This window comes from Notechis scutatus, chromosome Z, assembly GCF_049901735.1.
Source record: "Notechis scutatus isolate UNSWTSFEM ecotype Mainland chromosome Z, rNotScu1.2, whole genome shotgun sequence".
In the NCBI taxonomy this organism is placed as follows: Eukaryota; Metazoa; Chordata; class Lepidosauria; order Squamata; family Elapidae; genus Notechis; species Notechis scutatus.
In genome coordinates, this window is record NC_142025.1 from 112,335,863 (window position 1) to 112,352,976 (window position 17,114).

A 17,114-nucleotide genomic window follows, 5' to 3' on the forward strand; every position below is an offset into this window, starting at 1 on the left:
TGGGAAGGTACCTTGTAGGTCTTCTAATCCAACCCTGCTCAGGCAGGAAGTCCTTTTTTGTGGGGAGGGGGGGGGGAAAGGGCCGTATGGAACTGGATGAAGGGCCAAAATTTGAATTGAAATTTTAACATGAATACATGTATTCTCTCCTATTTAAGGGCAGGAAAGATGAGATTTTTTCTGTAAATCTCTTCTATGTGACAAGTAAAATGTTTCTAGAATGTAATCCTGCCTTCCTTCTCTAAAGTTTTTCATGGTTCCTACAATTATTCCAAGGAAATGCATTACTTTTTACTCAATCATATTCTTTAACATTTCTGCATATATCACTTATCCATCACATCCTTTTTGAGTTATCAGTTTAAAAATCTGTTAAAGGTTACAATCAAACAAACCACTTAATATGGGAGATGAACCTAGAATTATAACACTGGGAATTTCAGCTTAGTTCTCTTGTCAATGTGTCTCTCTCATAAATTTTTTTGTCCTTGGGTATGTCTTCATTAGTATGTAATGCATGGTGCAGTTCTCATTTGAAACAAGTGACTTTTTTACAAGTTCTACTAACACATATTGGCTTTAGTGTTTGCTGTGAAAGAGATCAACAAGGACCCTCACATCTTGCCCAACATCACTCTCGGATTCCACATCTATGATAGCTACTCCACTTCACTAATGACCTATCGTACCACTCTGGGTCTGCTTTTTAAGTTGCATAAAATTGTCCCCAACTATATTTGTGGGACTAAAAAGAAAGTTATAGGAATCATTGGAGGGATGAGTCCTGAAACATTCATACGCATGGCAGAAATTTTGCAGCTTTTCAGACTAAACGTCTGAAAATTAGAAAAATCACACAGATTGCCTCTTTTTGAGTTCCCCTTCAAGCAGCAACTTGATGGTTTATCAGTAAAGAAATGTAAAGAATGTAGAGTAAAGAGAAGTACAGAAATTCGGGTAAAGGATGGACTTTGATTCATCTGTGTCTCTCTTTGATATATCATGGCTTTCCATAAGATAAATCAAGACATACAGAATTTTAGTTATTTGAACCTGCAGGTTTATGCTAGCTATCATTAACTGCCTTGCTGATTTCAATTCATAATCTTTAAGCATAATGTGGACAAACATCTGGGTTTTATATTAAAGATGAGGAGGAAGACATATAAAAGAAATATTGACATAGGAAACACTGAAAGATTTGATTCTTTAAATTCAAATACTCAAGTTATCTTCCAGAAAGACATGTGAGTTGATGAAGATGATGATGATGATGATGATGATGATGATGATGATGATGATGATGATGATGACAGACAGACAGACAGACAAAGATTCAGAAAGGATATCTCCCTTTTAGGGAGACCTCTGAACCATATCTATATTACTAAAAAACCATATTTTGAAAAATAAATCAATAAAAATAGGAAATATCCATCTTCTCTCTCTATCATTTTCTCTTTCTTTCATTCCTCCTTTCTTTTTTTTAGATTTCATATGGCTCATTTCAATTGGCAGCTGTTAGGGATAACATTGTTTACCCTAACTGGTTTGGGTAAAAATAATAAATAAGTTATCATGGTTTGTTGGTTAAAGTGTGTGTAACTTTAACTACAAGAATGTAATTAAGGGTGTGGTTGTAAAAGCACCATAAAAGAAGCAAGTCAATTGCAGCTCTCTCTCTCTGGCTTAATGATCCCTAATTACTGGATGGATTGATGACTGCGTTTTTCCTTACTGGAACAGAGGAGAGAAAGGAGTGTTGATTTCTCAACGGAGAGAAGAGATAATACGGACTGATTTATTGTAAGTGAACTGACATTGGCTATTCTACACGGACTTTGCAAATTGAGTATCCCCGACTGGACTGACTGAAATGATACATGACTAATGGACCGTTTATTTTGACTATGTTATAATTCCTAATGGAATAAACTATATTTTTTGATAGCACAAGCGTATCTGTTTTTTACTGCGTGTTAACTAAAATACAAACTTATCTCACACATTTACCTGTCTGCCTAACTGACTACGATACACATTCTGTTTAGTTTGTTTTCCTTAACACTCATTGGGGAATTCAGGCTTAACACTGGTTATGGGCCCAGAGACTGCAAAGTCAGTTTAACTAGGATAAAAAACAGGTTTATGTAAAAAGTGAGATTTTTGTGTTGTTACACGTTACAGTAAACAGACAGCTGTGTTTTTTATTAATTATAGTTTTATATCCATATATTGAAACATGGCACAAGTCAGTCTACAAAGTTTGTCCCTTATATCCAAGCTGGATGGAACAAACTATGTTTCATGGTCTATGAAATGTAGTCTACTTCTACGAAGAGAAGGTCTGTGGAACATAATTGAAAACCCACCAAACGTAGAGGAATGGGATACTGAAAATGAGGAAGATAGTCAAAAGATAGAAGACTTTAAACAGAAAAATGAACAAGCTCTTTGCATCATAGGACTAACACTATCTGATCAGCAACTTGTTCATATACGCGGAGAGCAAACAGCTGTTGGGTGTTGGCAAAACTGAAGAGGATTTATGTCCGAGATAACGTTGGTGCTCACATAAATCTAACACGGAAGCTTTTCGGGATGCATCTCCAAAAGAATGGTGATATGCTGAGTCATTTGAATACTATGAAAAGCATTTTTCAAGAACTGCACGAGAAGGAGCTTATTTTCTGAACTACACCAGGTCTACATAATTCTATCTTCATTAGACGAAAGTTTTGATGACTACGTAACTTCCCTTGAAATTTTACCTAAAGAAAGCCTAACTTTAACTGATATCACTGGCAGATTGATTGAAGAGGCCAGAAGAAGGCTTGAAAGAGATCAGTTAAGGAGGGAGCAACCTCAAAAGGAAGATAATGAACTCTAGTTGCATACACAATTAAAAAGTGTTTTAATTGTGGAGGAAGAGGACATTTGGCAAGATTTTGTAAGAAAGCAAAGCGCCAGAATACAAGTCAGAATACTGGAAGTCATCAAAGAAAACATAAAAATTTTGAGTTAGCCATGTATAGTAATGGAGTTGTGAAAAATAATTTATGGGTGGTTGACAGTGGAGCATCCCACTGTATAACAAATGATAACAAAAATTTGTAAAAATGTCCATGAGTTCACAGCATATCTCATTGGCAAATGGCTGGAAAATGAAAGCAAAAGGTGAAGGTATTGCACATTGTTCTTGTATAAAAGAGAACACAAAAATGTTATATGTACCTCAACTTAAATTTAATTTGCTTTCAGTTAGAATGTTGGTTAGATTAGGATACATAGTTACCTTTAGGGGAGATACTTGCTTAATTGAAAAAGAAGGTAAGAAAATTACTGCATCTTTAAGAGGTGAATTGTATGTGTTAAATGATAATGGTTTAGAGGTGGCTAACACGGTTTATGATAATAAGAAACCTCATGATGAATGTATTCACTTGTTACACCGACGGCTAGGTCATTTAAATTTTAAAATGATTAAGAGAACTGTTCAACTATCTAAAGGAATAAGTTTGAAACCTTGTAATAAGTATTTGCAATGTTCTGCTTGCAATCAAAGCAAAAGCAAAGTCATACCGGCAAATAGAGTTAATGGATTTACTACCAAAGAGCCTTTAGAGGTAGTATTTGCCGATATAATAGGTCCTAAAAAACCAAGTGTAGGTGGTGCTCGATACATATTAAGCATAATGGACCACTATTCTAGGTATGGTTTCTGTTTTCTAATGAACAGAAAAACTGAAACGTATCTAAATTTCTTTAATTGGTTAAAATTTGCAGAGAGGAAAACTAAAAAGAAATTAGTAACTCTTATAACAGATAATGGTGCGGAATTTACAAATAATAAATTCCAGAATAGACTTAGGATGGCAGGTATTCAACATAAAAAGTCTGCACCATATAGGCCTCAACATAATGCCTTTATAGAGAGACGAGGCCAAACACTGCAATCAATGGGATGGACTATGTTGTCTGATTCAGGATTACCTGACAATTTGTGGGGAGAAGCTATAATGTGTGGTAATCACATATTAAATAATGTTGTTAATTCAACAACAGGTGAATTACCATTCACTCTGTGGCATGGTAGGAAACCTGATTTGAGTTATATTCACACATTTGGTGCACCAGCATGGGTGCATATCCCTACACAACTCAGGCACAAAGGACAACATAGAGCAAAAAGATTATTTTTTGTTGGATATCAATCAAACCATAGATCTTATAGATTCTGGGAACCAGGTACATCTAGAGTATACTGCAGTGCTAATGCACAATTCCTAGAACATATAGGATGGAATAGATTAGAGCAAGATTCAGATAATGATGTAATTATAGAACCCTACAAGAGGCAGAAAGAAAAGACTAGTTATAAGAAAAGTCCAATTAAAGAAGAAGTCCACGAAGAGCAAATAGAACCAGAACAAGAGGAAATAATTGATCAAGAAGAGATAGATAATCAAGAACAAGAAATAAATGAAAGTCCACCTGTAAGTCCTGTAATACCTAGACGCACAGCACGTGTAACCAGACCACCTGAAAGGTATCAGGCAAGTATAGTTTGCCAAGTAAACAAAGTTCCTACTAGTATAGATGAACTTAGGATGTATCCTGTAAAGGATCAGGAGAATTGGCAAAAGGCAATGGAAAAAGAGTTAAATTCATTAAAGGAAATGAAAGTATATGAAGATACCAAATTACCTCCAGGAGAAAAATCCATTAGGTGCAAATGGATATTCAAAGTAAAGACTGGAAATAATGGGAAAGTAACTTATAAAGCTAGATTAGTAGCACAAGGATTTAATCAAAATGCATTTGATTATGATGAGGTATTTGCACCAAATTTAAAGGCTACAACTTTAAGAGCAGCTTTAGTGTGGGCAGCTAAGAAGAATTATATCGTTAACCATTTAGACGTAGAAACTGCCTATCTGCATGCACCATTGCAACATACAATATATTTGAAAAAACCAGTTGGTATAAATGATAATAAAGCAAATAGCAATAATTGTTGGAAACTCAAAAAGAGTCTATATGGATTGAAACAATCTGGCTATGAATGGAACCAATATATTGTAAAAGAATTAAACAATATAGGGTTTAAATCTGGTTTAGCAGATCCATGTATGTTTAAAAGAGAAAATAATGGAACGGTGTCATTATTGTTATTATTTACAGATGATATTGTTTTGATTACTAATACCAATAATGAAGCTACTGAGATTATTTCATTATTAGCCAAAAAGATAAAATTAAAGCATTTAGGTGAAATTAAAAAGTATCTAGGATTGACAATTAACAAAACCAAAAATGGATTTAAAATATCTCAAGAAGATAAAATTTGCCAATTAATTAAATTGTATAAAATGGAACTTTGTAAGCCGGCAAAGACTCCAATGAGTCAGGAAGTTTGCAAAACTGATGCTCAAAGTCCCAAATTCGATAAGACCATCTATCAATCTTTGATTGGTAGCTTATCATATATAAGCAATTGGTCAAGGCCAGATATTGCTTATAGTATTAATCAGCTGGCACGATTTAATAATGATCCACATCAATGTCATTGGCAAGCATTAAAGAAAATTTTAAGATATCTTAAAGGAACAATGCACCATGCATTGTATCTAGAGCCAAAGGTGATTTGATTCTTAGTGCCTATGCAGATGCAAGTTTTGCAACTGACATAAACACTAGAAAATCAACATCTGGGATGGCTATATTATTTGGTAAGACACTAATAGGGTGGAGGTCAATCAGACAACAGCATATCAGCTTGTCCACGATGGAAGCAGAATTTTCATGTCTGTCATTACTATGCACTGACTTAATTCTGTACAAACAGTTATTATTAGACATGGGTATAACTGTTAAAGATTCTATTATTGTGTACGAGGACAACCAGGCAGCTATACAATTAGCTACTAATATTGCTGTAAAGACTAGATCAAAGCATACTGATTTAAGATACTTAAATGTTAGAGAATCTGTGAAAAATGGTCTAATTAAACTAGAGTACTGCATGATGGAAGAAAACATTGCAGACTAGTTTACAAAAGCTCAAGGTGTAGTAAAATTTAAAGAGAGTTGTAACAATTATGATTTAAAGGTGTAAATGCTTATATTATTATTATTATATTATTATTACCCAAAAGGGGAGAATGTTAGGGATAACATTGTTTACCCTAACTGGTTTGGGTAAAAATAATAAATAAGTTATCATGGTTTGTTGGTTAAAATGTGTGTAACTTTAACTACAAGAATGTAATTAAGGGTGTGGTTGTAAAAACACCATAAAAGAAGCAAGTCAATTGCAGCTCTCTCTCTCTGGCTTAATGATCCCTAATTACTGGATGGATTGATGACTGCGTTTTTCCTTACTGGAACGAAGGAGAGAAAGGAGTGTTGATTTCTCAACAGAGAGAAGAGATAATACGGACTGATTTATTGTAAGTGAACTGACATTGGCTATTCTACACGGACTTTGCAAATTGAGTATCCCTGACTGGACTGACTGAAATGATACATGACTAATGGACCGTTTATTTTGACTATGTTATAATTCCTAATGGAATAAACTATATTTTTTGATAGCACAAGCGTATCTGTTTTTTACTGCGTGTTAACTAAAATACAAACTTATCTCACACATTTACCTGTCTGCCGATCTGACTACGCTACACATTCTGTTTAGTTTGTTTTCCTTAACACTCGTTGGGGAATTCAGGCTTAACAGCAGCAATTGATGAATCATGTTCCCCACCTTTTTATCGCATGGCCCCGGATGAAACTCTCCAGTACGAGGGTTTAGTCCAGCTCCTCCTGTACTTTGGATGGAAATGGGTTGGACTGGTCATTATAGATGACAAACATGGGGAACATTTCATACAAACTCTAGAGCCCATGCTCTCCCAAAACAAAATCTGCTCCGAATTCACTGAAAAGATTGATAGAAATTTATATTCTTCCAAAGCATTAGACTTGGCTGACCGTTGTCTGAGGCACATTAGTTTGTTCACAGAGAAAACTGCAAATGCAATTATTGTACATGGAGAAAATACAGTCTTTATGTGGCTGGCCTCTATTGTACAAGGCACAGATTTTTTTCTTCCAACACATTCTGATTCTTCATAGAAAATTTCCACACGAAAAATGTGGATCACAATGGCCCAAAATGACTTTACATTACATTCCTTACAAAGGGCTGTCAATATGCAAACCTTCCATGGGGCTATTTCCTTCTCAATTAGCACAAGAGAACTTCCAAGTTTCCAACAATTTATACAGGCTGTCACCCCATCTGAGGCAAGTCAAGATGGCTTTATTAGAGATGTCTGGAGCCAAGCTTTTTGCTGTTCACCACTAAATAATAGTGTTTCTCGAGATGAAGAATGTACTGGAGAGGAAAGACTAGAAGACCTTATTGCACCCTTCTTTGAAACCAGCATGCTTGGCCATAGTTACAGTATTTATAATGCAATTTATGTTGTGGCTCAAGCATTACATGCTGCTGAAACAGGGAGGATTTATCAGAACATACAAAAGAATAGGGATCAAGAGCCATCAAAGATTGTAGAAGTCTGGAAGGTAAGATTTTCTCTTTCCCAATGCTGTTTTGAATTGTTCCCCATGGTTACTACAGAGTGGCAAGACTTAATGAGTCATCAGATTATTGTAGACCAGCTATCTAAACATCACTGATGTTCATTTTTCTTCCAGATTAAGACATTACAAATATTGACCCACTGAAAGTATTGGCTTTTCTCTACACATCTCAGCTTTTTCCTCCTTCCACATCCAGAAAACTGGTCTTTAACATACTTCTGCTTTTCTACTTCTCCGCAATAGATTTTGTTCCCAAGGCCTTTTCTCAATCTTTTCCAAATACCTTTCTGAATTGTCACAGAAAAAAAGAAATCAACGTGTACTAAAAGAGATTTTAGTCCGTAAGGTGGACTATGGTCCAATATAACAACTAGACTGTTTCAGTCTTCTTTACTTCTTTATTCTTGGGGAAGAAAGACTCCAAACTTAAAAAGCGGGATTGTTTGAAGCCATTTTGGAGGCTAATCTGTTTCCTTTTAACCCTTGTACTTTTTCTTCTGGAAGCTCCATTCATTTCTGCAGATAATTTCCTTCAACAATAATGCTGGAGATGAAATTAAATTAAATGAAGATGGAGCACTAGAGGCTGGATTTGACGTTGTAAATTTGGTTACTTTCTCAAACAACTCCCAAACATCACAGTTGGAGAAATAGATCCACAAGGAGGAATTTTTCATATTCATCAAAGCAAAAGCCAGTGGCATCATGGATTCACTCAGGTACCATAACAATAATAAGGGCTCTGAGAGGAAGTTGGGTGCTTTAAAAGTATTTTATTTATTTATTTATTTATTTATTTATTTATTTATTTATTTATTTATTTGATTTGTCAATTGTTTACAAGATAATAAGTATAAGTGTATACATAGTTATGAATACATGAAATGGGTACATATAAGAAAAATAAAAGAAAAATAAAAGAAACAATAGGACAGGGATGGTAGGCATGTTGGTGCGCTTATCCACGCCCCCTACAGTCCTCTTAGGAAAGGGGTGAGGTCAATAGTAGACAGTCTAAGGTTAAAGTTTTTTGGGGTTTGGGGAAGAAACCACAGAGTCAGGTAGAGTATTCCAGACATTGACCACTCTGTTGCTGAAGTCGTATTTCCTGCAATCAAGTTTGGTGCAGTTAACCTTGAGTTTGTATCTATTGTGTGCTCTTGTGTTGTTTTGGTTGAAGCTGAAGTATTCATTGACAGGTAGGACATTGCAATGTATGATTTTATATACCATGCTTAAATCAGACCGAAGACGGCGTAATTCAAGGTTTTCTAGTTCTAGAATTTCAAGTCTGGTGGCATAAGGTATTCTACAACGAGTAGAGGAGTGGAGAACTCTTCTTGTGAAATATTTCTGGACTTTCTCAATTGTGCTAATATCAGATACGTAATGTGGGTTCCAGACTGATTAGCTGTATTTGAGTATCGGTCTAGCAAATGTTTTGTATGCTCTAGTTAGTAGTGTGATATTACCAGAGAAAAAAGCTACGTAGGATTAGGTTAACAACTCTTAATGCCTTTTTGGCTATGTAGTTGCAGTGGGCTCTAGCACTTAGATCATTAGAGGTGAGTATTCCAAGGTCCTTTACAGAGCTTGGATCATCAACAAGATCTTGACTATTCAGCTTGTATTTTATTTTCTGATTTTTTTTGCCAATATATAAGACAGAGCATTTGTTGAGATTTGAAGTTGCCATTTGTTTGACCATTCTGATACATAGTCAAGATCTTTTTGAAGGGTAGCAGTATTGTCTGTGGTATTGAACAGCTTTACATCATCAGCGAAAAGAATGCAGTTGCTCTTGATATGATCACAGAGATCATTTATGTAGAGTATGAAGAGAGTTGGTCCTAGAACACTGCCTTGGGGGACACCACTATTGACAGGTACAGAATTTGATAGGACGCTCCCAATTTTGACCATTTGTTGTCTGTTTGACAGGAATGCTTCTATCCAGTTATGCAGTTGTCCAGAGATACCATAGGATTTTATTTTTAGGAGTAGTTTGTCATGTACCACTGAATCAAAGGCTTTACAGAAGTCTATGTAGATTGCGTCTATTGCTTTGCCCTGATCGAGTTGTGTCGTCCATATGTTTTTGCAGTGTAAGAGTTGCAGATTACAGGATAGTTTTTTTCTGAAACCAAATTGTTTATTGGAGAGTAGGTTGTTTGTCTCTAAGTGGAGGATGATGGATTGGTTAATAATTGATTCCATGACTTTGCAGGTGACACAGCATAAGGAGATTGGTCTGTAATTTTCAACTAGACTGGGGTCTCCCTTTTTGAAGATGGGGATGACCGTGGCTTGTGACCATAGGTTAGGCAAGGAGCTGTTCCTGAAAGATTTTTCAAAGATTATGCTTAGAGGTTTGGCTATGGCAGTGGGTAGCTTTTTTAAGAAGTAGGCACATATTCCATCCGGTCCAATAGATAGAGATGGTTTTAGATTGCGAAGTAGATAGATAGGTAGATGAGAGAGAGAGAGAGACAGAGACAGAGACAGAGACAGAGACAGAAAGACAGACAGAGACAGACAGAGACTGTGATGACCTGGGGTGTGGTACAAAGGCAACCCAGTCAGATAATCAGAACAAGTCCCTTTATCAGCTCCAACTTTGCCTCCAATGTTCTGCTTACCTTCTGGCTGGATAAAAACTCTCTCAGGAACAGTCTTTGGCTGCAGAGAATCAAGTCCAAAACATATCAACAAAAACTGTAACTATAAGCCCAATCAAGGCAAAATGAGGTAATTTGTCAGGCAGGACAGGAACAAGAATTCCAGATGTGAAGGCATGGCAATAACTCAACATGGTTAGGGGAACACCAGGAACACAGATAACCAAAGTCAACACCAGATAAACTCACATTTGCTCCCAGCAGCTGCCACACTCAGCATGCATCTCTTTTAAAAACTCTTCCTGTCTCTGGCTAATGAAGGGAATTAGGGCTTTCTTCCCCCATAAGCCAGGCAACCCACATTGCTCTCTTCTCTGTTCCTCCCTGAGTGCCATAGGATGAAGAGGGGATAGGCATGGGTCATCCTCTGAACTCCCTCTCCCTTGTTCTATTTTTTTCCTGCTCTGCCCTTCCCCAGACTTTGCCCTTCCCCAGTTTTCTCCACAGCCAATGGAGCCATACTCCCACTTCTGTATCAGCTGTTTTTATTCCTGCTCAGATTCAGACTCTGACAGGGGGATGACAGAGAGAGAGACAGAAACACACAGAGACACACGCACACACACACTTAGAGAGAGAGGGGGTGAGAAGAGAAGAGAGAGAGAAGAGAAGATAAGAAATAGAGACAGAGACACTGTGACACTGAGACAGATGATGGGTGGGTGGGTGGGTGGATGGGTTGATAGATGGATGGGTGGATAGATGGATGGATGGATGGGTGGGTGGGTGGGTGGATGGATGGACAGTTAATCAGTCACTCTGGGCAGTTTATAAATTGTTTAAAGTGTTTAAAAACAAGAAACAAAACAAAGACACCAGAACAAGTCAAAAGAACAGAGATGACTGAGAAAACGCTGGGTATGGAAACAAGGAGAAGAAAGAAATGGTGTATTGATCATCTTTACCAAAGGTCTGGGCAAAAATCGTCTCTTCAGAGACCTTTGAAACAGAGATAGGGTGAGGGCTATTTGAATTTGAAAGTGCTTTGTTCAAGAGGGTAGCTTCTGTTAAAGAAAAGGGGGCTTTCCAGGGTCCCTATAAATGGCATTGTTTAATTGATGGAACCTGAAGTGTGCCAACCCTCTGAGAGGGATCCAGCCAGGAAGATACTATGTGGGCAGGTAGTAAATACATCATGCTACCAGGTCATATGTTTCTTGCATTTAATGACAGTAACCAGAACTTTGAATGGGGAACAAGCAGAGATGGTATTCAGCAGGTTCTGACCAGTTCTGTAGAACCAGTAGCTAAAATTTTGAGTAGTTCAGAGAACTGGCAAATACCACCTCTGACTGGTCCCACCCCCATCTATTCTCTTCTTCCTGAGTCCCAGATGATTGGCTGGGTCTTCTTTGGTTGCCCTGCAAAGGAGAACAGAGCTGGAAAGCAGGTTAGTGGGATGGGGAGGGAATGAGATTTTGCAGTAACTTTCCGCCAGGAGTGGGGAGGGAATGGAATTTTGCAGTATCCTTCCCCTGCCATGCCCACCAAGCCAAGCCATCCCCACCAAGCCATGCTCACAGAACCAGTAGTAATAAAATGAATCCCACCATTGGGAACAAGAGGAAAAATAATCCAGGTTTAGATATAAATATGGCTGCATTTCATTAATTAAACTAAATAAAAAACAAATCAAATGCAGCTTCTGTTATGTTCTTGGCTCTGGTAACCTTTTGGAGGTTAAATTGTCTGTTCCATGTCAGGACTGTCTATCAACAATCATGTACTTATTCATTGCCTGTAAAATAAAAACATAAGTAAAACATCAATACCAAATTCTTTCTTTATTTGGGGACAGATCCCTCCTCCCTCATTATGTAATGATCCTTGTCCTCTTGGAAAAAGAAAGAACAAGATTGAAGGGCAGAAATTTTGCTGCTACACTTGTGCTCTATATCCAGAAAAGATGATATCCAGACAAATGGGGAAGGTTCATGGCATCCCAAGAGAACCAGCCTGTATCCCAGTTAACAAGAATCTCTTCAACATCATTGCTTGATGTATTGATGTAGGGATGTGATGGCTCAATGGCTAAGCCGCTGAGCTTGTCAATCAGAAAGGTCAAAAGTTTGGCTGTTCGAATCCCTAGCACCATGTAATGGAGTGAGTTCCCATTACTTGTCCCAGCTTCTGCCAATCTAGCAGTTCGAAAGCATGTAAAAATACAAGTAGAAAAATAGGGACCATTTTGGTGAAAAGGTAACAGTATTCCATGTGCCTTCAGCATTTAGTCATGCTGGCCACATGACCACAGAGACGTCTTTGGATAACGCTGGCTCTTTGGCTTTGTAACAGAGATGAGCACCACCCTCTAGAGCCAGAAACTACTAGCATGTATACAAGGGAGGAAAAGCAAAGAGAGATCAGTGATGTCCTCTACCCCAGTGGTCCCTAACCTCTCTGGCTTGGTGGACCAGCAGGAGGATAGAGTGGATGGTTCTATGTCAACGGCTTGAGCACATGCAATTCCATGTTTGCAAGCTGCAGGCATAGTGATGCCTCTTCCTTATCATTTTCCTACTTTGCTCAACAGCCTCTTTCCTGGCCTGGTTTCAAATGGGTTGTGGATTGCAGCCAGGGCTTGAGGGGAGGCAACTCTACCCGATCTTTCAATCCTTGAAATTGAATCTCATTCAAATGATGGGGCAAATCACATAAAGGGAAAGGGCATCAAGGAGCACAAGTCCTGTTCTCCTATCCTCTAGCTCTACTGCAAGTTCTTTTAGGATCTAAAGTATCAAGCATCTCGTTTGTCTTTCCCAATAGTTGGCACACATTTAGAAAGTGGGACATGCTATTCTCTTGCTTAGAAATGCTATTTCTAGTGCACACCAATATTGACATGTAAAAAAAATCTTAATACTGTTTCCCTACAGTACTCATTTTTACAATCTAGGTTGAATCAAGAGTCACAAAAGGATTTAGAACAAACTTACATTGCAGGTAAATCTAGAAAAGCAATTCTGAATTTTTTGAAGAGTTTAAGTCTGTTCAGAAACTCTTTTCCTCTTTACAGACATGGGAAATTGTGACAATTGTCCAAAGGATCAATTTCCAAATGAAGTTTACGATGAGTGCATTCCAAAGATGCTGCATTTCCTCTCCTTTGAAGAGCCACTGGGCATTACTCTGATGTCTCTGTCTCTTCTTTTTTCGCTAGTTACAGCTTTAGTGTTTATAATCTTCATTAAGCAATGAGATACTCCCATTGTCAAAGCCAACAATCGCAACCTCACCTACCTTCTACTTGTTTCCCTCTTTCTCTGTTTCCTTTGCTCACTTCTGTTCATTTTACACCCCAATAAGGTGACCTGCCTCCTCCAACAAACAAATTTTGGCATCATCTTCTCTATTGTAATCTCTTCTATATTGGCCAAAACCATCACGGTTGTTGTAGCATTCCTAGCCTCAAAGCCAGGAAGCCTATTCCACAAATGGGTGGGGCAAAAGTTGCCCGATTCTATTATCTGGTTCTGCTCCTTCATTCAAATAGTTATTTGTACTGTTTGGCTGAGTACATCTCCCCCATTTCCACATTTAGACATGGAGACTCTCCATGGAGAAATCGTAGTAGAATGTCATGAAGGCTCCATCACCATGTTTTACTGTATTTTGGGCTACATGGGTCTCTTGGCTCTTCTCAGCTTCACTGTGGCCTTCCTAGCCAGGAAGTTGCCAGACAGTTTCAATGAAGCCAAGTTCATCACTTTCAGCATGTTGGTTTTCTGCAATGTTTGGCTGACCTTTGTCCCCACCTATCTGAGCACCAAAGGGAAGTACGTGGTGGTTGTGGAGATCTTCTCTAACCTGTCTTCCAGTGCTGGTTTACCAAAATCTACATAATTATACGGAGGCCTGAAGTCAACACTAGAGAGCAATTAACACATAAGAAATAAAAAAGATTTTGCATTTTGAATAAGCAAATACTACTTGGAATTATGTTTCTGTCTATCAGTGTGTGTGTGTGTGTGTGTGTGTGTACATGCACCCACAAACATATTTGACAGAGTTTGTCTTTCATCTCAGAATTCTTGGAGGATTATGTGTTTTTGGAGGAATAGGGGATATTAATTTTTCAACAAGCAGTTTTCCATATAACTTAATTTAGCCGTGGGTTTTCATTAGGAGTAATATAACAACTAGGTTAATATCAAGATAAACATTAGAAGAAACACAGAGAACAAACTTCAAATTCTTTGAAGACTGTTGATTGATTTAAAAAAAAACAAAAAACCCAGGACTTCCGGTTGAACTTCTCTGAAGACGGACCACTAACTGCGATCGTCCGCAGCTTTTGTCTGTGCTGCTTCATCGGAGAGCCCCGATCATCCACATCAGGGGTAGAAGCTGTCTTGTAGGGGTGGTGGAGGAAGGGGAGACTGACAGCTGGGTAGAGGGGAGCCGCATATCCCCTCCCTGGCTTGGCAAACACTCCCTCCCAAAGACATCTGAAGTGGTGGTCTAAAATGGCCACCCTGAAGGGGAAGAGCCAGCTGGAATAAGATTGTGCAGGAGGAGCGGTGAAAAAGAGGATAGCATAGATACCAGAATTTTGGCATAAGGTACTCCAGTTTTGAAATCTTTTAAAATCATTAAGAAAGTGGATTTAAGTGGTGGACATAGAAATTAAGAAAGAAAATATGTGACAGATGAAGTGGCTTTGTACTTAAAAGGAAGAAGCTGGAAGAAGAAGCTTGTGTTTGAAATAATTAAATATATAACCCTGACACCAAACAGGTTTATTAAAGCTGGACTAGGCTGTGTCAAGGTGGAAAATAAAATTTGAAAATTAATTATGGATTTACTGATATTGGAACTTTAAAACTTTGAATGAGTGAGAAAAAGTCAGGAAAAAGAAAAAGAATTGACTTTGAATACAGTGAAGAGTTCCATCTAGTGGAGAAGGTAATTGTTTATACAAATCCCTTTCTATTTCAAAACTTGGATCCAGTTGATACAAAATAACTGGAATTAGGATACTACAGAATAGGGACTTTGGAAAGTGAAAGTGAAATTTGAAAACAAATGGAAATTGTGGAAGTGTTTGGGGTTTTTGAACTACAACTTTAATTAATGGATATTGAAAAGTGGAATTAATCTGGAAATCTTTAGAGGAGTTAACAAGAGTTAAACATTGGACAAACTTTAATAAACATTGTTTAAAGATGGCAGGAATGTTACTGGACCTTAAATTAGAACTTAAAAGCATGAAAGACATGCTATGAAAAGAAGGCAAATCATTTGGTTTCGCATTGCAATTTTTGGAAATGGAGGTTCTAAAATATCAAGAACAACAACAACAAGAGAAATCAATGCATGAAGTGGCCATCTTAAATAAACACTTGAAACAATGGAAACTTAAGCAAAGGAGGAATAGAAAGAGAATTAATAATAGGAGGTTTAACATCATAATTAAAAGGGGGTTTATTCTAAAAACCGAACAAAAGGAAAGGAAACAGCAAGAAAGGAAATTTCAGAAGGGAGTAATGGAAAAGAAAGGGGATAGAAATTGGAGTGATGAAAAGAGGGCAAGAATGAAATGGGATTTGGAAAGAAAGGAATATGGAAAGCACACAAAAATGAAATGTTTTTTTTTTAAATTAAACGGCACAGAGATAATTGTCGATTGAGAATTAAAAGAAGGGAATTCTGCAAGTGTATAAGGACTAGTTTAAATAAATAAGAAATGATAAGATTGTTTAGAAAATAGTGAAATATAGATTATTAAAATGGGAGATAGGGACTGATATTGTTCTGCTATTGCTATAATTGTTTGCTTTTTCTTCTTTATGATATGAAATTAAGAGAAATAACCAGAACAAAGATATTAAGTTTGTCCAGAAAATAGTGGAATATAGATTATTTTAAAAATAGGAGATAGGGACTGATATTGTTTTGCTATTGCAATGACTGTTTGCTTCTTTTTCTTAATGATATGAAATTAAGAGAGGTAACTAGAATAAAGATATTAATAATATCAAAATGAATTAATAAGTTGTGGCAAACAGAGCAGAAATAATGTTAAAGGGAAAACAATATTAGTTCTTATGAAATGATGGGATTAATTATGTTTGTTTTATCTATAATTTTCTTAATTTAGATATATCTTTTAGGTAATGAGAAAGGGAACTTGCAGACCCAGGTTTAAAAGAGGTATATGTAATGTAGTAACTTCTAGAAAGTTATTATTGTGACTTTTTTTCTTTTTTAAAGTGTTAACAAGTTAAATTATGGAAATCTTAGGGGAGGTTAATTATGTCTAACCACAGGGATGGTACTTCGAAATTGGCAATAATAGGGATGGTGCATTGTTGTTGTTATTTTTTTAATGTCTGGAAATATGTGAATTTTTGGAATGATGAATTAAATATAGATAAGTAAATTGCAGACCTGACAGAAAAGAAGATACAATATAATGAATATGAAGATATATAATGGTGCATTAAGGATTTAAAGAAATAGATTAAGCAATGTACTGGAAAAAATATAAAATAAGATGGGAAAAGCTTGATGATTAAAATTAAAGAAAATATATAAAGTAAGATTAAGATAAGTCATTAAATGTGAAAGATAAATAGGAAATGAAAGTCAAGTTTGTAATGGAAATTTGTTAACCTGGAATCATGCTATTCACTGCAAAAAGGTTTTTTTTTTTTTTTCCTGTAATATGTGAAAATTGAATAAAACTTTTGGAAAAAAAACCAGTCCACTTGCCTTTTGAAAAAGCAACTTTGAGACAATGATAACCTGGATGACTGAGAATCCCCATAGACATTTTAAAGAAACCCCTCCAAATGACCATAATATTATTTATCCCTTCCTACTAGT

At 36.8% G+C, this 17,114-nt stretch overlaps 1 long non-coding RNA gene across 1 annotated transcript; it reads left to right on the top strand.

Annotated features, from left to right (window-relative positions):
- Positions 1-7,293: 7,293 nt before the first annotated feature.
- On the top strand, positions 7,294-14,100 carry LOC113424174 (uncharacterized). The gene is made up of 3 exons (XR_015746076.1): positions 7,294-7,590; positions 8,113-8,327; positions 13,303-14,100. It is a non-coding gene; the product is annotated as an uncharacterized LOC113424174 (long non-coding RNA).
- The last annotated feature ends 3,014 nt before the right edge of the window (positions 14,101-17,114 follow it).